At 43.8% G+C, this 23,485-nt stretch overlaps 1 long non-coding RNA gene across 1 annotated transcript in view; it reads left to right on the top strand.

The window, feature by feature from the left end:
- LOC141023268 (uncharacterized) overlaps nucleotides 1–22,500 on the top strand; it is a 35,244-nt gene extending 12,744 nt beyond the window's left edge. The window contains exon 2 of the long non-coding RNA XR_012183988.1: nucleotides 22,043–22,500. This is a non-coding gene — a long non-coding RNA (uncharacterized lncRNA). The remainder of the gene's footprint in view (nucleotides 1–22,042) is intronic.
- Nucleotides 22,501–23,485: the final 985 nt, after the last annotated feature.

The following is a 23,485-nucleotide window of genomic DNA, read 5'->3' as shown; positions in this document are numbered from 1 at the left end:
CGATCTTTTATGCTATGCTTAAGTTGGGTCTTGTCCATCACATCATTCTCCTAATGATGTGATCCCGTTATCAATGACATCCAATGTCCATAGTCAGGAAACCATGACTATCTGTTGATCAACGAGCTAGTCAACTAGAGGCTTACTAGGGACAGGTTGTGGTCTATGTATTCACACATGTATTACGATTTCCGGACAATACAATTATAGCATGAATAATAGACAATTACCATGAACAAAGAAATATAATAATAACCATTTATTATTGCCTCTAGGGCATATTTCCAACACTTGTATCATAAACTTCTCATGAATAAGTAACAGTTCATCACACAATCAAAGTATAAACCAAAAACTCTATTTAAAACCAACAAACTATGTTCTCAGTCAACTTTGCAACTACAATTCATCATCTTTTCAGGAAGGGTCATGTATCGGAGCCTTTAGGCAAGTCCACATACTCAACCATCATATAGTCTTCTCTGATTGCTAACACTCACCGCATACATATGAGCGAAACGTTTCAACAGGACACATAAGAAGACGGGGGCTTATAGTTTCGCCTCCCAACGTATTCACCTCAAGGGTGATGTCAATAATCATAACTCATGCTACCCATATTCAACTGGACATATGTGCCTAGATCTTTCCTCACCACATGATGCTTGCAAAAGGAGAAAATAAAAAGGAATAGAGAGAAAACTTTGACTCTTTGCATAAAATTAAATACATGAAAGTAAAAGATAGGCCCTTCACAGAGGTAAGCAGAGGTTGCCATTCGCTTATTTGTTTGTATGCTCAACCCCTTAGTGCAAAAGAACGTCACGTTGCATTGCCCCTTGTGATAGCGACCTTTATTATGCAGTCCGTCGCTTTTATTCTTCACCATCGCAAGTTCGTGCAACGCTCAATTTTCTCTTACACTAAATAATCTCACACATTTAGAAGTAATTTTTATTGCCTTTTTGCACTGATGACAACTTACTTGAGGGATCTTGCTCAATCCCTAGGTAGGTATGGTGGACATTTGAAAATAAGATTTGGGTTTAAAGGTTTTTGGATGCACAAGTAGTATCTATACTTAGTGCGGAATTTTTGGCTAGCAAAGATAGGGGGCAAGCACCACATGTTAAAGGATCTATGACAATATAACTTCTATGTGAATATGAACAAACATAAATCATTAAGTTGTCTTCCTTGTCCAACGTCAATAATTTTGGCATATAATATTTTGATGGGGGCTCAGAATCACAAAAGATTTCTAGGATAGTATATTTATATGTGAATCTTCTCTTCCCTTATTAATTCTTTCATGAGTTGCATCATTGACTAATGTTATGTTTGTCAGTCTCTAATAAAATTTTCTACTTATACTTTTCCTTATGTGGTGCCATCACCTACCATAAGATTAGTACTAGGAAAAGAGCCCGTGCGTTGCAACGGGTATACATATTCTATGCTCGTGCTTTTCTACGGAGCGAACACAAATTTTCATGAACCACAACTAGCCGATTTGCTCTCCTAGCTAGCAATTCAGCAACCAGTCCCATCTTCCATCACCGATGCATCCCTCCCCCACTCACCGGTTCCCTCCCATTTACTTTAGTCAGTTCCATGCCATCTCTCCTCAATCCTCCTCCCCCTGACCACTTACACTTTTAGCCGCAATCGTATGATCAATCTTATTGTCGTGTTTCTTCGCGTGCCTGTGCTTGGGCACGTGATCAGCGCGAAACTCTTGCTACCCACTGATCTACATGCCATTCTTCTCTTTCCTCCTCACAGGGCTGACCACTGCCACCATGGTACGCAACAAGCGGCTACACGGCCGGCCTTCCGATTCACCACCGCGAGTAACATCGGCACACAACTACGCAACAGGCGGCTACACGGCCGACTTTCCATTCACCACCACGAGCAACATCGACACACAAACTGCAAACTCTCACAGTGAGGCCTCCCTCTCAATTTCTCTACCACAAATTACAAGCAGTGGGAACTAAATCACCGCAGACAAATAAAACAAAATTGTGACAGACCCTTGTAGAAACTAACAAAATAAGGAGAGTTGCATACACATATCAGCATAGATGTCATTGTTCTACATATATACACTAAATTTTCACTCGGAGAAGAAGTGGTAGAAAGTAAATAAAAATATGATGACATTGCACCTGATTCTTAAGTATACGTAACTCTGCATATGAGGCATGATCCCTCTACCTCTGCAAGCATAGCAAGGAGAGTAAGTAAGTGCTAATTAAAGCTCCATACTGTAGCTTGAGCACAATAGTAATTAAATCCAGTCTAAGCTAGTTTTGTTGGCATATGTGCACTTGCAGAACTATGTAATCCATATAAAAAATACAACATGCAATGGGAGGGACTTGCATTGTTATCAGATGCATTGGCACTCACTAGTAGAAAAGGGGGCTTTTGTCCCGGTTGGTAAGGGCCTTTAGTCCCGGTTTTTGAACCGGGACTAAAGGGTCGTTACTAATGCCTCCCCCCTTTAGTACACGAACCGGGACTAAAGGCCGTCCACGTGGACGCAGCCTGGAGCTCACCAACCGGGACTAAAGGAAATTTTATGATTTTTGTTGAAAATAAATTGGCGAATTTTTTTTTTGATTTTCAAATTTCTGAATTATTTTAACCTCTAATCTCTAATCACCACCCCTCATCACTGCTCAATTTATCCTCTAATCTCTAATCACCCCTCATCATTCCAAATCATCTAACTTTCCGGACGGTCACCCATCCTCTCACTACTCCAGCCTGAGCACGCTTAACTTCCAGGTTCTATTCTTCCTCGTTTCCAAGTCTGCACTTGTTGTTTTCCTGACAATAGTAAGATGTCAATTCTATTAACCCTCAGGAATTTAGCTTGAGCATGAAGTGACACATTTCACTGTTTGAGTTTGAAACCATTGTTTTAAAAAACAATAATTATTTAGTAACACTAATATTTCTGGAATAATTAGTTTGACCATTGTTTGACCACTGTTTGACCACAGTTTGACCACAGCTTGACCAGATTTGACCAAAATTCAAAAAAACTGAAATAATTATTTAGTAACACTAATATTCTAGAATAATTAGTTTGACCATTGTTTGACCACAGTTTGACCACAATTTGAAATTTTTTGAATTTTTTTGCCTCTCCAGATCTTAAAAGCCCCGTAACTTTTTTTCTGTTAGGATTTTGAAAATGTTTAACGGGGTTCCCCCGGTGAAATTCGGATGTAACTTTTCGAGTAGATGATTTTTGATATAAAAACTTTTTCATCCGAGTTCGTATGCAAAAGTTATGCCCATTTTAAGAAATTCCAGAGAGATTTTGGAAATAAAGTCGAAATTCATATTTGTTAATTTTCCCAACAACTAGACCACATATCACATGGGAAACTTATTTTATTTTATTTTTTTGACATTTCCATCATTTACTTTTGTTTTTTCTAAAACTGAAAAGGCGGTCCACAGGGGGGGTAGAGTTTGATGGGGCCTTTAGTACCGGTTCGTGCCATGAACCGGTACTAATGCCTCAAAGCCCATTAGTACCGGTTGGTGGCACCAACCGGGACTAAAGGTTCCTTTAGTCCCGGTTGGTGCCACCAACCGGTACTAATGGGCATCGCACCCTTTAGTCCCGGTTCATGGCACCAACCGGGACTAAAGGGCCCAGGTGAACCGGGACTAATGCCTTAGCCGCACGAACCGGGACCAATGCTCACATTAGTCCCGGTTCGTGACTGAACCGGGACTAATGTGAATATTGCCCTGTGACGAAAGCCGTGTTTTGTACTAGTGATTGTGCATATACGTAGATTGCTATATATACGATGAAATTAAAAAATTGTGAAGAGAAACAAATAGAATACGTGTGTAATATATGTAGAAGTATTACTGTTTGGGAGCTGCCTTGAGTGTTAGCCTACGTGCAGCCGTTCCTGAATAGGTTGCACTCCCCGCCGTGCTTTGGCTCCGCAGCAGTGCATGCTCAGGCTGTCAGGCAACTGCTGGAATGCTGTTTTTCGCATCACGGCCCGATGCAGCTGCTTGCTGCGTTGCTGGCTGTCGCTGGTGTGCCGGTGCCGAGCCTCAATGCCATTGCCATCTGATGTGCGTCGCCGGCTCTCCCCCGCATGCCTCCGCCTCCTGTGCGCAGTCGCGAGCATCACACGTCTGCCTGCAGAAGTCGCTGCACCGCTCCTGACCGGCACCACCATGCACCAACGGCAACCGCGTTCCCAAACAGCCCACGCGCCTTGGCCTACCTGGCCGCGAGCATCGCGTTCTTGGCACCACTGCAATGGGCCAAGGCCGCGTTGCATGCACCATCGTGCCGCCGTGCACCACGAGCCGTTCTGCCGCCCAAGTGCCCAGGCCTCGCCGGCCAGCAAGAATCACCGCGAAAGTCATTCTACCGAGTGCCGCGAGCCACCATCGCTCACATGCGCGAGCGGCGACGCGTGCTGGCCGGCCATTGCCGTGTCATCACTGACACCACGGCGTTCGCTTTTATCAGTCGAACAGGTCCATCTCTATTAGAGCAGCCATGCGCCGTCGTTGTCGCTCCCTGTAGATGAGGGAGACACCATAGCACCAAGACCCAGTCGGGGCTAGTCCTTGTTGTCGACGTCCTCGTAGTCCCCACCGCCGCTCGAGGAGCTTGCGCTGGCTGCTGCCTTTTCACCATGATGCTCCTCAGCGACTTGGCCAGGAAAGACCAGCTACCCTACGTGCACACACGGGCCAGCGAGCTTTGTCACGTCTACGACAGCGTCTCTAATCTGTCGCAGGGCCGCCCGTTCGCCTCCGCTGCTGCGAAATTCCTCGTGATCTGTGAAACCCTAAAGAAATCCTCGTGTACTTTTTTGTCCAATCCATGACCGCCCCCTTCTCTTTCCCGAGCCGATCTATGGGAGCAGTTAGAAAGGTGTGGAGAGATGCAATGCTAGAATCCAACTGAGGTATGTGTCCAGTGTCCTGAGGTGTCACGGGTGGAAAAACTGAAGTTGATCTAACTACAACGCGTAACGGACGGACGGACGGATGAAGACGGACAAAAATTAGGGAGTAAGCAATTAGTACCACCTCACATATATGTTTTATATTTAAACTGAAAGCGTAAATTCACGAAAAGAAGCATATTGTGACGGTGAATCCACGGAGTCAATCCGTGCTTTATTATTAGTGAAAGATATGATCTTCTTGATTTATTTCCTTTCTTTTTATTTATATCTTATCCTTTTATTGCAACAAAAAAGTAAAGAAAGCAAAAACTCAAACTAAACTTTATTATATATCTCGCACACGATTACAAGGATAGATCACTAAGCAAATTCTCGAAAAGAAATGAATGAACTAAACTTTTATTCATCTAAAGCAAAAGATCAAACTAAAATAAGTAAAGGGAAAAAGATAGTGAGGATGAAACGATACCGGGGCACCTCCCCCAAGCTTGGCGAAAGCCAAGGGGCGTGCCCATACCCGATACTCAGTTTTCCTTTGGTGATGAAGAAGAAGGAGGTGGTGATGAAGATATCTTGTCCTCGGGTTTCCATGGCAGAGGCTCACCATTATAAGAGGAGGAGTGAGTCTCACGGGTCCTGCAACTGGCAGCCAAACTCATACCTTTAAACCTTGCCTCATATTCAAAGACTTGGTTTTGGAGATCATAGATCTGGCTTTGGAGCAAGTTGATTTGCTCGTTGAGGGTGAAGACGATGTCCTTCATAGACTTGCCATCCACCTTGAGATCACGGGTGTAGTCCGCGATCATGAGGTGATTGTTGGGAATCGTAGCATAATTTAAAAAATTTCTACGCTCACCAAGATGCATCTATGGAGTCTACTAGCAATGAGGGGAAAGGAGTGCATCTACATACCCTTGTAGATCGCGAGCGGAAGCGTTCCAATGAACGTGGATGACGGAGTCGTACTCGCCGTGATCCAAATCACCGATGACCGAGTGCCGAACGGACGGCACCTCCGCGTTCAACACACGTACGGTGCAGCGACGTCTCCTCCTTCTTGATCCAGCAAGGGGGGAGGAGAGGTTGATGGAGATCCAGCAGCACGACGGCGTGGTGGTGGATGTAGCGGGTCTCGGCAGGGCTTTGCCAAGCTTCTGCGAGAGAGAGAGAGGTGTTGCAGGGGAGGAGGGAGGCGCCCAAGGCTGTGTGTTGCTGCCCTCCCTCCCCCCCTTTATATAGGCCCCCTGGGGGGGGCGCCGGCCCAGGGAGATGGGATCTCCAAGGGGGGGCGGCGGCCAAAGGGGGGGAAGGGATGCCTTGCCCCCCAAGGCAAGGGGGAAGCTCCCCCCCTAGGGTTCCCAACCCTAGGCACATGGGGGAGGCCCAAGGGGGGCGCCCCAGCCCACTAAGGGCTGGTTCCCTTCCACTTTCAGCCCACGGGGCCCTCCGGGATAGGTGGCCCCACCCGGTGGACCCCCGGGACCCTTCCGGTGGTCCCGGTACAATACCGGTAACCCCCGAAACTTTCCCGGTGGCCGAAACTTGACTTCCTATATATAATTCTTCACCTCCGGACCATTCTGAAACCTCTCGTGACGTCCGGGATCTCATCCAGGACTCCGAACAACTTTCGGGTTTCCGCATACATATATCTCTACAACCCTAGCGTCACCGAACCTTAAGTGTGTAGACCCTACGGGTTCGGGAGACATGCAGACATGACCGAGACGCCTGTCCGGTCAATAACCAACAGCGGGATCTGGATACCCATGTTGGCTCCCACATGTTCCATGATGATCTCATCGGATGAACCACGGTGTCGAGGATTCAATCAATCCGTATGCAATTCCCTTTGTCAATCGGTATGTTACTTGCCCGAGATTCGATCGTCGGTATCCCAATACCTTGTTCAATCTCGTTACCGGCAAGTCTCTTTACTCGTACCGCAATGCATGATCCCTTGACTAACGCCTTAGTCACATTGAGCTCATTATGATGATGCATTACCGAGTGGGCCCAGAGATACCTCTCCGTCACACGGAGTGACAAATCCCAGTCTCGATCCGTGCCAACCCAACAGACACTTTCGGAGATACCCGTAGTGCACCTTTATAGTCACCCAGTTACGTTGTGACGTTTGGCACACCCAAAGCACTCTTACGGTATCCGGGAGTTGCACGATCTCATGGTCTAAGGAAAAGATACTTGACATTGGAAAAGCTCTAGCAAACGAAACTACACGATCTTTTATGCTATGCTTAGGATTGGGTCTTGTCCATCACATCATTCTCCTAATGATGTGATCCCGTTATCAATGACATCCAATGTCCATAGTCAGGAAACCATGACTATCCGTTGATCAACGAGCTAGTCAACTAGAGGCTTACTAGGGACACGTTGTGGTCTATGTATTCACACATGTATTACGATTTCCGGACAATACAATTATAGCATGAATAATAGACAATTACCATGAACAAAGAAATATAATAATAACCATTTATTATTGCCTCTAGAGCATATTTCCAACAGTCTCCCACTTGCACTAGAGTCAATAATCTAGTTACATTGTGATGAATCGAACACCCATTGCGTCCTGGTGTTGATCATGTTTTGCCCTAGGGAGAGGTTTAGTCAACGGATCTGCTACATTCAGGTCCGTATGTACTTTACAAATATCTATGTCTCCATTTTGAACACTTTCACGAATGGAGTTGAAGTGACGCTTGATATGCCTGGTCTTCCTGTGAAACCTGGGCTCCTTCGCAAGGGCAATAGCTCCAGTGTTGTCACAGAAGAGAGTCATCGGGCCTGACGCATTGGGAATCACCCCTAGGTCGGTAATGAACTCCTTCATCCAGACTGCTTCCTGTGCTGCCTCCGAGGCTGCCATGTACTCAGCTTCACATGTAGATCCCGCCACGACGCTTTGCTTGCAACTGCACCAGCTTACTGCTCCTCCATTCAAAATATACACGTATCCGGTTTGTGACTTCGAGTCATCCAGATCTGTGTCGAAGCTAGCGTCGACGTAACCCTTTACGACGAGCTCTTCGTCACCTCCATAAACGAGAAACATATCCTTAGTCCTCTTCAGGTACTTCAGGATATTCTTGACCGCTGTCCAGTGTTCCTTGCCGGGATTACTTTGGTACCTTCCTACCAAACTTACGGCAAGGTTTACATCAGGTCTGGTACACAGCATGGCATACATAATAGACCCTATGGCCGAGGCATAGGGGATGACACTCATCTTTTCTATATCTTCTGCCGTGGTCGGGCATTGAGCCTTGCTCAATTGCACACCTTGCAATACAGGCAAGAACCCCTTCTTGGACTGATCCATACTGAACTTCTTCAATATCTTGTCAAGGTATGTACTCTTTGAAAGACCAATGAGGCGTCTTGATCTATCTCTATAGATCTTGATGCCTAATATATAAGCAGCTTCTCCAAGGTCCTTCATTGAAAAACACTTATTCAAATAGGCCTTCATACTTTCCAAGAATTCTATATCATTTCCCATCAACAGTATGTCATCCACATATAATATGAGAAATGCTACAGAGCTCCCACTCACTTTCTTGTAAACACAGGCTTCTCCATAAGTCTGTGTAAACCCAAACGCTTTGATCATCTCATCAAAGCGAATGTTCCAACTCCGAGATGCTTGCACCAGCCCATAGATTGAGCGCCGGAGCTTGCATACTTTGTTAGCATTCTTAGGATCGACAAAACCTTCCGGCTGCATCATATACAACTCTTCCTTAAGGAAGCCGTTAAGGAATGCCGTTTTGACGTCCATCTGCCATATCTCATAATCATAGTATGCGGCAATTGCTAACATGATTCGGACGGACTTCAGCTTCGCTACGGGTGAGAAAGTCTCATCGTAGTCAACCCCTTGAACTTGTCGATAACCCTTAGCGACAAGTCGAGCTTTGTAGATGGTCACATTACCATCCGCGTCCGTCTTCTTCTTAAAGATCCATTTGTTTTCTATGGCTCGTCGCTCATCGGGCAAGTCAGTCAAAGTCCATACTTTGTTTTCATACATGGATTCTATCTCGGATTTCATGGCTTCTAGCCATTTGTCGGAATCCGGGCCCGCCATCGCTTCTTCATAGTTCGAAGGTTCACCGTTGTCTAACAACATGATTTCCAGGACAGGGTTGCCGTACCACTCTGGTGCGGAACGTGTCCTTGTGGACCTACGAAGTTCAGTAACTTGATCTGAAGCTTCATGATCATCATCATTAACTTCCTCCCCAGTCGGTGTAGGCACCACAGGAACATTTTCCCGCGCTGCGCCACTTTCCGGTTCGGAAGGGGTGACTATCACCTCATCAAGTTCCACTTTCCTCCCACTCAATTCTTTCGAGAGAAACTCCTTCTCTAGAAAGGACCCGTTCTTGGCAACGAAGATCTTGCCCTCGGATCTGAGGTAGAAGGTATACCCAATAGTTTCCTTAGGGTATCCTATGAAGACGCATTTTTCCGACTTGGGTTCGAGCTTTTCAGGTTGAAGTTTCTTGACATAAGCATCGCATCCCCAAACTTTTAGAAACGACAGCTTAGGTTTCTTCCCAAACCATAATTCATACGGTGTCGTCTCAACGGATTTCGACGGAGCCCTATTTAAAGTGAATGCGGCAGTCTCTAAAGCATAGCCCCAAAATGAGAGCGGTAAATCGGTAAGAGACATCATAGATCGCACCATATCCAATAGAGTGCGATTACGAGTTCGGACACACCGTTTCTCTGAGGTGTTCCAGGCGGCGTGAGTTGTGAAACTATTCCACATTTCCTTAAGTGTGTACCAAATTCGTGACTTAAATATTCTCCACCACGATCTGATCGTAAGAATTTTATTTTCCTGTCACGTTGATTCTCAACTTCACTCTGAAATTCCTTGAACTTTTCAAAGGTTTCAGACTTGTGTTTCATTAGGTAGACATACCCATATCTACTTAAATCATCAGTGAGAGTGAGAACATAACGATATCCTCCGCGAGCCTCAACACTCATTGGACCGCACACATCGGTATGTATGATTTCCAATAAGTTGGTTGCTCGCTCCATTGTTCTGGAGAACGGAGTCTTGGTCATCTTACCCATGAGGCATGGTTCGCACGTGTCAAATGATTCGTAATCAAGAGACTCCAAAAGTCCATCTGCATGGAGCTTCTTCATGCGCTTGACACCAATGTGACCAAGGCGGCAGTGCCACAAGTATGTGGGACTATCGTTATCAACTTTACATCTTTTGGTATTCACACTATGAACATGTGTAACATCACGTTCAAGATTCATCAAAAATAAACCATTGACCAGCGGGGCATGACCATAAAACATATCTCTCAAATAAATAGAACAACCATTATTCTCGGATTTAAATGAGTAGCCATCTCGAATTAAACGAGATCCAGATACAATGTTCATGCTCAAAGCTGGCACTAAATAACAATTATTGAGGTTTAAAACTAATCCCGTGGGTAGATGCAGAGGTAGCGTGCCGACGGCGATCACATCGACCTTGGAACCATTCCCGACGCGCATCGTCACCTCGTCCTTTGCCAGTCTCCGTTTATTCCGTAGTTCCTGTTTTGAGTTACAAATATGAGCAACCGCACCGGTATCAAATACCCAGGAGCTACTACGAGTACTGGTAAGGTACACATCAATTACATGTATATCACATATACCTTTGGTGTTGCCGGCCTTCTTCTTGTCCGCTAAGTATTTGGGGCAGTTCCGCTTCCAGTGACCACCTCCCTTGCAATAAAAGCACTCAGTCTCGGGCTTGGGTCCATTCTTTGACTTCTTCCTAGTAACTGGTTTACCGGGCGCGGCAACTCCCTTGCCGTCCTTCTTGAAGTTCTTCTTACCCTTGCCCTTCTTGAACTTAGTGGTTTTATTCACCATCAACACTTGATGTTCTTTTCTGATCTCCCCTTCCGCTGATTTCAGCATTGAATATACCTCAGGAATGGTCTTTTCCATCCCCTGCATATTGTTGTTCATCACAAAGCTCTTGTAGCTTGGTGGAAGCGACTGGAGGATTCTGTCAATGACCGCGTCATCCGGGAGATTAACTCCCAGCTGAGACAAGCGGTTGTGCAACCCAGACATTCTGAGTATGTGCTCACTAACAGAACTGTTCTCCTCCATTTTACAGCTGAAAAACTTGTCGGAGACATCATATCTCTCGACCCGGGCATGAGCTTGAAAAACAAGTTTCAGCTCCTCGAACATCTCATATGCTCCATGTTTCTCAAAACGCTTTTGGAGACCCGGTTCTAAGCTGTAAAGCATGCCGCACTGAACGAGGGAGTAATCATCAGCACGTGATTGCCAAGCGTTCATAACATCTTGGTTCTGTGGGATTGGTGCTTCACCTAGCGGTGCTTCTAAGACATAATCTTTCTTGGCTACTATGAGGATGATCCTCAGGTTCCGGACCCAGTCCGTATAGTTGCTGCCATCATCTTTCAGCTTGGTTTTCTCTAGGAACGCGTTGAAATTGAGGACAACGTTGGCCATTAGATCTACAAGACATAGTGTAAAGATTTTAGACTAAGTTCATGATAATTAAGTTCATCTAATCAAATTATTTAATGAACTCCCACTCAGATAGACATCCCTCTCGTCATCTAAGTGAAACATGATCCGAGTTTAACTAGGCCGTGTCCGATCATCACGTGAGACAGACTAGTCAAGATCGGTGAACATCTCCATGTTGATCGTATCTTCTATACGACTCATGCTCGACCTTTCGGTCCTCCGTGTTCCGAGGCCATGTCTGTACATGCTAGGCTCGTCAAGTCAACCTAAGTGTATTGCGTGTGTTCCGAGGCCATGTCTGTACATGCTAGGCTCGTCAACACCCGTTATATTCGAACGTTAGAATCTATCACACCCGATCATCACGTGGTGCTTCGAAACAACGAACCTTCGCAACGGTGCACAGTTAGGGTGAACACTTTCTTGAAATTATTATAAGGGATCATCTTACTTACTACCGTCGTTCTAAGCAAATAAGATGCAAAAACATGATAAACATCACATGCAATCAAATAGTGACATGATATGGCCAATATCATCATGCTCCTTTGATCTCCATCTTCGGGGCACCATGATCATCTTCGTCACCGGCATGACACCATGATCTCCATCATTGTGTCTTCATGAAGTCGTCACGCCAACGATTACTTCTACTTGTATGGCTAACGCGTTTAGCAACAAAGTAAAGTAAATTACATGGCGTTATTCAATGACACGCAGGTCATGCAAAATAATAAAGACAACTCCTATGGCTCCTGCCGGTTGTCATACTCATCGACATGCAAGTCGTGATTCCTATTACAAGAATATGATCAATCTCATACATCACATATATCATTCATCACATCTTCTGGCCATATCACATCACATAGCACTTGCTGCAAAAACAAGTTAGACATCCTCTAATTGTTGTTGCAAGTTTTTACGTGGTTTGTAGGTTTCTAGCAAGAACGTTTTCTTACCTACGTATGACCACAACGTGATTTGCCAATTTCTATTTACCCTTCATAAGGACCCTTTTCATCAAATCCGTTCCGACTAAAGTAGGAGAGACAGACATCCGCTAGCCACCTTATGCAACTAGTGCATGTCAGTCGGTGGAACCTGTCTCACGTAAGCGTACGTGTAAGGTCGGTCCGGGCCGCTTCATCCTACAATGCCGCCGAAACAAGAAACGACTAGTAGCGGCAAGAAGAATTGGCAAACTCAACGCCCACAACTGCTTTGTGTTCTACTCGTGCATAGTAACTACGCATAGGCCTGGCTCATGATGCCACTGTTGGGAATCGTAGCATAATTTAAAATTTTTCTAGGCTCACCAAGATGCATCTATGGAGTCTACTAGCAACGAGGGGAAAGGAGTGCATCTACATACCCTTGTAGATCGCGAGCGGAAGCGTTCCAATGAACGTGGATGACGGAGTCGTACTCGCCGTGATCCAAATCACCGATGACCGAGTGCCGAACGGACGGCACCTCCGCGTTCAACACACGTATGGTGCAGCGACGTCTCCTCCTTCTTGATCCAGCAAGGGAGAAGGAGAGGTTGATGGAGATCCAGCAGCACGACGGCGTGGTGGTGGATGTAGCGGGTCTCGGCAGGGCTTTGCCAAGCTTCTGCGAGAGAGAGAGAGAGAGAGAGGTGTTGCAGGGGAGGAGGGAGGCGCCCAAGGCTGTGTGTTGCTGCCCTCCCTCCCCCCTTTATATAGGCCCCCTGGGGGGGCGCCGGCCCAGGGAGATGGGATCTCGAAGGGGGGGCGGCGGCCAAAGGGGGGGAAGGGATGCCTTGCCCCCCAAGGCAAGGGGGAAGCTCCCCCCTAGGGTTCCCAACCCTAGGCGCATGGGGGGAGGCCCAAGGGGGGCGCCCCAGCCCACTAAGGGCTGGTTCCCTTCCACTTTCAGCCCACGGGGCCCTCCGGGATAGGTGGCCCCACCCGGTGGACCCCCGGGCCATTCCGGTGGTCCCGGTACAATACCGGTAACCCCCGAAACTTTCCCCGTGGCCGAAACTTGACTTCCTATATATAATTCTTCACCTCCGGACCATTCCGGAACCTCTCGTGACGTCCGGGATCTCATCCGGGACTCCGAACAACTTTCGGGTTTCCGCATACATATATCTCTACAACCCTAGCGTCACCGAACCTTAAGTGTGTAGACCCTACGGGTTCGGGAGACATGCAGACATGACCGAGACGCCTGTCCGGTCAATAACCAACAGCGGGATCTGGATACCCATGTTGGCTCCCACATGTTCCACGATGATCTCATCGGATGAACCACGGTGTCGAGGATTCAATCAATCCGTATGCAATTCCCTTTGTCAATCGGTATGTTACTTGCCCGAGATTCGATCGTCGGTATCCCAATACCTTGTTCAATCTCGTTACCGGCAAGTCTCTTTACTCGTACCGCAATGCATGATCCTGTGAATAACGCCTTAGTCACATTGAGCTCATTATGATGATGCATTACCGAGTGGGCCCAGAGATACCTCTCCGTCACACGGAGTGACAAATCCCAGTCTCGATCCGTGCCAACCCAACAGACACTTTCGGAGATACCCGTAGTGCACCTTTATAGTCACCCAGTTACGTTGTGACGTTTGGCACACCCAAAGCACTCTTACGGTATCCGGGAGTTGCACGATCTCATGGTCTAAGGAAAAGATACTTGACATTGGAAAAGCTCTAGCAAACGAAACTACACGATCTTTTATGCTATGCTTAGGATTGGGTCTTGTCCATCACATCATTCTCCTAATGATGTGATCCCGTTATCAATGACATCCAATGTCCATAGTCAGGAAACCATGACTATCCGTTGATCAACGAGCTAGTCAACTAGAGGCTTACTAGGGACACGTTGTGGTCTATGTATTCACACATGTATTACGATTTCCGGACAATACAATTATAGCATGAATAATAGACAATTACCATGAACAAAGAAATATAATAATAACCATTTATTATTGCCTCTAGGGCATATTTCCAATAGTGATTGGCATTGAGTCCACGTTCCACCATCCCCTTGCACCGGAAGACCTCCTGCTCCATAGCCTCAAGCCTGGCCTCCACAGTTCCCGTCCCCTTGGGACCTTGCACATCGTGGATGTGCAGCACCCCCTCATGCATCTGGATAGCCTGAGGGTGCTGCATCACCTCCCGCAGATATGGGTTGATGACGTTCTCGAAGAACTTGTCCTTGGAGGAGCGTGGAGCGGCCATGGTAGATTGGATCTGTCAGAAAACAACAAGGAAAGAGAACAGAAGATTTCTCCGCGATACGGTGGCAACAGGTTTGGGGAGTATATAAAGAGTTTTTATCTTGGGAAGCAAGCAAATCATAGAAAAACGGAGTCCGGAAGGTGTCCTAGGTGGGAACAGCCCACCTGGGCGCGCCTGGCAAGCTAGACGCGCCCCGGTGTCTTGTGCCCACCAGGGTACGCTTCCTGGAAGTTTCTTATTTTCCTAATTTTATAAACATTCCAAACTGACAAAAAATATTTTTGCAGATTTTTCGGAGTCCGTTTACTTACCGTATCACGTACCTCCTTATTTTCATGATTCTGGAGTGTTTCGGAAGGACTCTTTTATGTGCTCTTCCGGTGTCAAAGTTTGGATAATATTACTTTCAACATTAATGGGCGTACCTGAGATATAATGTTTTCTTCGTTGCCCATTGACATCCTTCGGGTTAGTACCTTCGGCATTATTTATTTTGATAGCTCCAGACCGATAAACCTCCTCCATGACATAGGGGCCTTCCCATTTTGAGAGGAGTTTTCCTGCAAAGAATCTGAAACGAGAGTTGTACAAAAGAACATATTCTCCGACTTTGAACTCATGCTTTTGGATTCTTTTATCATGCCATCTTTTAACTTTTTCTTTGAATAATTTGGCATTTTCATAAGCTTGGGTTCTCCATTCATCTAATGAGCTAATATCAAATAACCTCTTTTCACCGACAAGTTTGAAATCATAATTGAGTTCTTTGAATGCCCAATATGCTTTATGTTCTAACTCAAGAGGCAAATGACAAGCTTTTCCATAAACCATTTTATAAGGAGACATACCCATAGGATTTTTATATGCTGTTCTATAAGCCCAAAGTGCATCATCTAATTTCTTAGACCAATTCTTCCTGGACCTATTGACAGTCTTTTGCAAAATTAACTTTATTTCTCTATTGCTAAGTTCAACTTGACCACTAGACCGAGGATGATAAGGTGATGCAATTCTATGGTTAACATCATATTTGGCAAGCATTTTACGGAAAGCACCATGAATAAAGTGTGAACCACCATCAGTCATTAAATATCTAGGGACTCCAATCCTTGGAAAAAAACTTCCTTAAGCATTTTAATAGAGGTGTTGTGATCAGCACTACTGGTTGGAATAGCTTCTACCCATTTAGTAATATAATCAACATCAACCAAAATATGTGTATACCCATTAGAGGAAGGAAAAGGTCCCATGTAATCAAATCCCCAAACATCAAATGGTTCAACAACAAGTGAATAATTCATAGGCATTTCTTGACGCTTACCGATATTACCTATTCTTTGGCATTCATCACAAGATAAGACGAACTTACGGGCATCCTTGAAAAGAGTAGCCCAATAAATTCCAGATTGCAATACCTTGTGAGCAGTTCTATCTCCAGCGTGATGCCCTCCATAAGCTTCGGAGTGACATTTCCGTAGGATTTGTCCCTGTTCATGCTCAGGTACACAATATCTAATAATACCATCTACTCCGTCTTTATAAAGATGTGGATCATCCCAAAAGTAATGTCTTAAATCATAGAAGAATTTTTTTCTTTTGTTGGTATGTAAAGCTAGGCGGTAAATATTTAGCAACAATGTAATTAGCATAGTCGGCATATAGAGGAGTGCTATGAGCAACATTTATTGCAGCTAACTGCTCATCAGGAAAACTATCATCAATAGGTAGTGGGTCATCAAGCACATTTTCAAGCCTAGACAAGTTATCAGCTATGGGGTTCTCAGCTCCTTTTCTATCAGTGACATGTAAATCAAATTCTTGTAGCAAGAGAACCCATCGAATAAGTCTAGATTTAGCATCTTTCTTTTCCATAAGATATTTAATAGCAGCATGATCGGTGTGAACAATTACTTTTGAATCAGCAACATAAGATCTAAATTTATCACAAGCAAACACCACTGCTAAGAATTCTTTTTAGTAGTAGCATAGTTCCATTGAGCACTGTCTAGAGTTTTACTAGCATAATGAATAATATTCAGTTTCTTATCAACTCTTTGTCCTAGAACAGCACCAACAACATAATCACTAGCATCACACATAATTTCAAAGGGCAAGTTCCAATCAGGTGGTTGAACAATAGGTGCAGAAATTAAGGCTTTCTTGAGTGTTTCAAAGGCTTCTAAACAATCATCATCAAAAACAAAAGGAACATCCTTTTGCAAAAGATTCGTAAGAGGCCTAGAGATTTTAGAAAAGGCTTTGATAAATCTCCTATAGAAACCAGCATGACCTAGGAAGCTATGAATACCTTTGATATCTTTAGGACATGGCATTTTCTCAATTGCATCAACCTTAGCTTTGTCCACTTCAATACCTCTTTCAGAAATTTTATGACCCAAGACAATGCCTTCATTAACCATAAAGTGGAACTTCTCCCAATTCAAGACAAGATTTGTTTGCTCGCATCTCTGCAAAACTCGATCAAGATTGCTTAAACGATCATCAAAAGACTTCCCATAAAGACGGAAGTCATCCATGAAAACCTCAACAATCTTTTCACAAAAGTCAGAGAATATAGCAGTCATACATCTTTGAAAGGTAGCAGGTGTATTGCATAAACCGAAAGGCATACGTCTATAAGCATAAGTTCCAAAGGGACAAGTAAAAGTGGTCTTTTCTTGATCAGGTTGAGAAACAGGCATTTGTGAAAAACCATAATATCCATCAAGGAAGCAAAAATGTGTGTGCTTAGATAATCTTTCTAGCATTTGATCAATAAAAGGTAGAGGGTAGTGATCTTTTCTAGTTGCTTTGTTTAATTTTCTAAAATCAATTACCATTTGATAGCCTGTAACAATTCTTTGTGGAATAAGTTCCTTATCATTAGGAACAACAATAATACCTCCTTTCTTAGGGACACAATGAACATGACTTACCCATCTACTATCAGCTATGGGATAGATTATACTGGCTTCCAGAAGTTTTAAGATTTCCGTTCTTACCACTTCCTTCATTTTCGGATTTAACCAACGTTGGTGATCAACAATGGGTTTAGCATCAGGTTTCGTATTAATCTTGTGCTGACATAGAGTGGGACTAATGCCCTTTAAATCATCAAGAGTATATCTAATAGCAACTCGGTGCTTCCTTAGAACTTTCAATAATCTTTCTTCTTCATGTTCTGAAAGGTTAGCACTAATAATAACAGGATATATCTTCTTTTCATCAAGATAAGCATATTTCAAAGTGTCTAGCAATTGTTTTAATTCAAACACAGGATCACCTTTAGGTGGAGGACCTCCTAGAGTTTCAATAGGAAAATTTTGTTTAAGTAGAGGACGTTGTTCAAAGAAAATCTTAACTATTTCATTTCTTTCATGCATATGTAAATCATTTTTATGGTCTACCAAATATTGTTCTAGAGGATCAGTAGGTGGCACAGCAATAGAAGCAAGACCAATTATTTCATCCTTACTAGGCAATTCTTTTTCATGAAGCTTTCTACTAAACTTGGAAAAATTAAAGCCATGAGACTCATCACCAAAACTAACACCGACAGTTTGTTTCTCACAGTCTATTATAGCTTTAACGGTGTTCAAGAAAGGTCTACCAAAGATAATGGGGCAAAAGTCATCTTGTGGGGAACCAAGAACAAGAAAATCAGTAGGGTGTTTTATTTTCCCACACAAGACTTCAACATCTCTAACAATCCCAATTGGTGATATAGTGTCTCTATTAGCAAGTTTAATAGTAACATCTATGTCTTCTATCTCTGCGGGTGCTATGTCATTCATAATTTCTTGATATAAGGAATAAGGAATAGCACTCACGCTAGCACCTATGTCATATAAACCATGACAACAGTGATCTCCTATTTTAACTGAGACAATGGTCATGCCAACAACAGATCTATGTTTATCCTTTTTATCAGGTTTGGCAATTCTAGTAGCTTCTTCACAGAAGTAACTAACATGCCCATCTACATTTTATTCCAAGAGATCCTTAACCATAGCAATACTAGGTTCTACTTTAATTTGTTCATCAGGTTTAGATGTTCTAATATAGCTTTTGGCGACCACAGTTGAGACTTTAGCATGTTCCTTTATCCTAACAGGGAAAGGTGGTTTCTCAATATAAGCAGAAGGAACAACTGGATCAACATTGTAAAGTATAGTTTCTTCTTTAGCTGGTACGGTTCTTTAATTTCTTCTTTAATAGGTGGGTGATATTTAAACCACTTCTCCTTTAGGGAGATCAACATGAGTAGCAAATGATTCACAAAAGGAGGCTACTATCTCAGAGTCAAGTCCATATTTAGTGCTAAACTTTTGAAAAGCATCGGTATTCATAAAAGATTTAACACAATCATACTTAAGTTTAATACCTGACTCTTTACCTTCGTCGAGTTCCCAATCTTCAGAGTTGCATTTAATTCTTTCCAAAAGATCCCACCGGAATTCAATAGTCTTCTTCATAAAATAACCAGCACAAGAAGTATCAAGCATGGTTTGATCATTACGAGAAAGCCGAGCATAAAAATTCTAGATAATAATTTCTCTTGAGAGCTCATGATTGGGGCATGAATATAACATTGACTTAAGCCTCCCCCAAGCTAGAGCGATACTTTCTCCTTCACGAGGCCAAAAATCATACTCCCTCCGTTCCTAAATATAGGGTGTATAGTTTTTGGCACGGAAATTAAAGAATGCACGTGGAGGGAAAATTTCACAAGTTTTGGGCGAGATTACACCTCACTAATTGACATGAGAAAATAATGGAGCTTGCCTGGTATTAGAAAATGTAATCAAATCCCTAAAAAAGTTATCCAAACGAGTGGTGCAACATAATACATCTTATATTTTGTATTTTTTCTCAAAAATCTATACACCTTATATCAAGGAACGGAGGGAGTATATATAATTCCGATCATGATGAACTAGATGCATAGGATAATTTTTTTGATGGAACTCCAATTTCAATCGATTCCAATTCCAAGATCCAATATCGTCGCATAGCCTATACCATGCCAATGCGTTTCCCTTCAAAGATAAAGGGAAAACCTTCTTCATAACTTCATCTCCGGGTAAACCTGCAAGCTTGAACAATCCACAAATTTGTTCTACATATATCAAGTGGATATCAGGACGTTCAGTTCTGTCTCCTGCATAAGGATTAGCTAGCAGTTGTTCTATCATACCCGAAGGAATTTCATATTCAATATTTTTAGTAGGTGCAATAGGTTGAGGGGTCGCTAATTGTGGTTCAGGACGAGGTGAAGATACCCCGAACAAACCCCTCAAAGGATTGTTTTCCATAGTAACAAGTGACAATAAATTTCAGCACACTATATAAATGTTTCCTTACCAAATTCCACTTACCAAAGGCGATTCACTCCCCGGCAACGACGCCAGAAAATAGACTTGATGACCCACAAGTATAGGGGATCAATTGTAGCTCTTTTCGATAAGTAAGACTGTCGAACCCAACGAGGAGCAGAAGGAAATGACAAGTGGTTTTCAGCAAGGTAATGTCTGCAAGTGCTGAAATTGTAACTAGCAGAGTAGTTTGATAGCAAGATAATTTGTAACGAGCAAGTAACGATAATAGTAACTAAAGTGCAGCAAGGTAGCCCAATCCTTTTGAGGCAAAGTACAGGCCAAAACGGTCTCTTATAATAAGCAAAGCGTTCTTGAGGGTACACGGGATTTTCATCTAGTCACTTTCACCATGTTGGTTTGATTTGTGTTCGCTACTTTGATTATTTGATATGTGGGTGGACCGGTGCTTAGCTGCTGTTCTTACTTGAACAAACCTCCTACTAATGATTAACCCTCCCGCAAGCATCCGCAACTACGAGAAAAGTATTAAGAATAAATTCTAACCATAGCATTAAACTTTTGGATCCAATCGGTCCCTTACGAAATAGCGCATAAACTGGGGTTTAAGCTTCTGTCACTCTCACAACCCATCATCTAATTGATAATCCACAATGCATTCCCTTAGGCCCAAATATGGTGAAGTGTCATGTAGTCGACGTTCACATGACACCACTAAGGGAATCACAACATACATACTATCAAAATATCGAACACATATCAAGTTCACATGATTACCTGCAACATGATTTCTCCCATGACCTCAAGAACAAAAGTAACTACTCACAAATGATAATCATGCTCAAGATCAGAGGGGTATTAAATAGCATATTGGATTTGAACATATAATCTTCCGCCAAATAAACCATATAGTAATCAGCTACAAAATGTAATCAACACTACTAGTCACCCACAAGCACCAATCTATAGTTTAGATAACAATATTGAACACAAGAGATGAACTAGGGTTTGAGATGAGATGGTGCTGTTGAATATGTTGATGGAGATTGCCCTCCCCAAGATGGGAGAGTTGTTGGTGATGATGAGGATGATGATTTCCCCCTCCGGGAGGGAAGTTCCCCTGGCGGAATCGCTCCACCGAAGGGCAAAAGTGCTCCTGCCCAAGTTCTTCCTGGAGACGGCGGCGCTCTGTCCAGAAAGACCTCTCCTGATTTTTTCTAGGTCAAAATGACTTATATACCAGAAGATGGGCACCGGAGGTGGGCCTGGGTGAGCACAACCCACCAGGTCACGCCTGGGCTCCCTGGCGCGGCCAGGTGGGTTGTGCCCACTTGGTGGGCCCCCTCTGGTAGTTATTTGCTCCAATATTCTTCAAATATTCAATAAAAAATCTCCGTGAAGTTTCAGCTTGTTTGGAGATGTGCGGAATAGGTGGCCTGACCTAGCTTTTCTAGGTCCAGATTTCCAGCTGCTGGAATTCTCCCTCTTTGTGTATACCTTGCATATTATGAGAGAAAAGACATTAGAATTACTCCAAAAAGGATTATTATGGATAAAAACATCATAAATAATAGTAGGAAAACATGATGCAAAATGGACGTATCATAGTGAACTTGAACTAAACTCAATTAAAATACACCAACCGCGTGCGTAACCGTGACTATCTCTTTTTTTGTAAGTTCGAGAAGGGAACACGGTTGGGTTATGTTTGAACGTAAGTAGTTCAGGATCACTTATTGATCATAACTAGTTTGCGACCATTGCATAGTTTCTCATCTTATTCTTGTACTCATAAGTTATCCACCATACAATTCTTAGGGCTTCTGCAACCTCACCACTTATCCATTCCTTACCCAATAAGCTTTGCTAGTATTGATACACATGGTAATGGGATTGCTGAGTCCTCGTGGCTCACATATTACTACAACAATAGTTGCAGGTACAGGTAATTCGATGATCATGACGAGAGAGCGATGCTTGCTTGTCTGGAGTTCTTCTTCTGCTTCTGCTTCTTCGTTCAAGGGGTAGGTTTCGGGTCGGGGAGCCTGGGTTTAGCAGGGTGGATGTCGTTCTTCTTTTTCGTTTGATTTCATCCGTAGTAGGATCCTGCTCTTCTGTATGATGATTGCTATGTATTGATGTATTCTTGTTGTAGCTTGTAGCGAGTGTAAGCCTTTATCTTGTATTCTCATCTATTTAGTACATGGTATGTTGTAATGATATCCACCTTGCTATGCGCTCGAAACGCGATTGTGCCCCGATCATGAATTCATCAGGTGATTGGTATAGAATCGCATCTTGGGCGCTACATCTCGGGGCGTTACAAGTTGGTTGTTGGAAATATGCCCTAGAGGCAATAATAAATTGGTTATTATTATATTTCCTTATTCATGATAATCGTTTATTATCCATGCTAGAATTGTATTGATAGGAAACTCAGATACATGTGTGGATACATAGACAACACCATGTCCCTAGTAAGCCTCTAGTTGACTAGCTCGTTGATCAATAGATGGTTACGGTTTCCTGACCATGGACATTGGATGTCGTTGATAACGGGATCAAATCATTAGGAGAATGATGTGATGGACAAGACCCAATCCTAAGCATAGCATAAAAGATCGTGTAGTTTCGTTTGCTAGAGCTTTTCCAATGTCAAGTATCTTTTCCTTAGACCATGAGATCGTGCAACTCCCGGATACCGTAGGAGTGCTTTGGGTGTGCCAAACGTCACAACGTAACTGGGTGACTATAAAGGTGCACTACGGGTATCTCCGAAAGTGTCTGTTGGGTTGGCACGGATCGAGACTGGGATTTGTCACTCCGTGTGACGGAGAGGTATCTCTGGGCCCACTCGGTAATGCATCATCATAATGAGCTCAATGTGACTAAGGCGTTAGTCACGGGATCATGCATTGCGGTACGAGTAAAGAGACTTGCCGGTAACGAGATTGAACAAGGTATTGGGATACCGACGATCGAATCTCGGGCAAGTAACATACCGATTGACAAAGGGAATTGTATACAGGATTGACTGAATCCTCGACATCGTGGTTCATCCGATGAGATCATCGTGGAACATGTGGGAGCCAACATGGGTATCCAGATCCCGCTGTTGGTTATTGACCGGAGAGGCGTCTCGGTCATGTCTGCATGTTTCCCGAACCCATAGGGTCTACACACTTAAGGTTCGGTGACGCTAGGGTTGTAGAGATATATGTATGCGGAAACCCAAAAGTTGTTCGGAGTCCCGGATGAGATCCCGGACGTCACGAGAGGTTCCGAAATGGTCCGGAGGTGAAGAATTATATATAGGAAGTCAAGTTTCGGCCACCGGGAAAGTTTCGGGGGTTACCGGTATTGTATTGGGACCATC

This window comes from Aegilops tauschii, chromosome 5, assembly GCF_002575655.3.
Source record: "Aegilops tauschii subsp. strangulata cultivar AL8/78 chromosome 5, Aet v6.0, whole genome shotgun sequence".
Lineage (NCBI taxonomy): Eukaryota > Viridiplantae > Streptophyta > Magnoliopsida > Poales > Poaceae > Aegilops > Aegilops tauschii.
The sequence above is the reverse complement of the archived record's forward strand: the minus strand, read 5'-3'. Positions and strand labels throughout refer to the sequence as shown.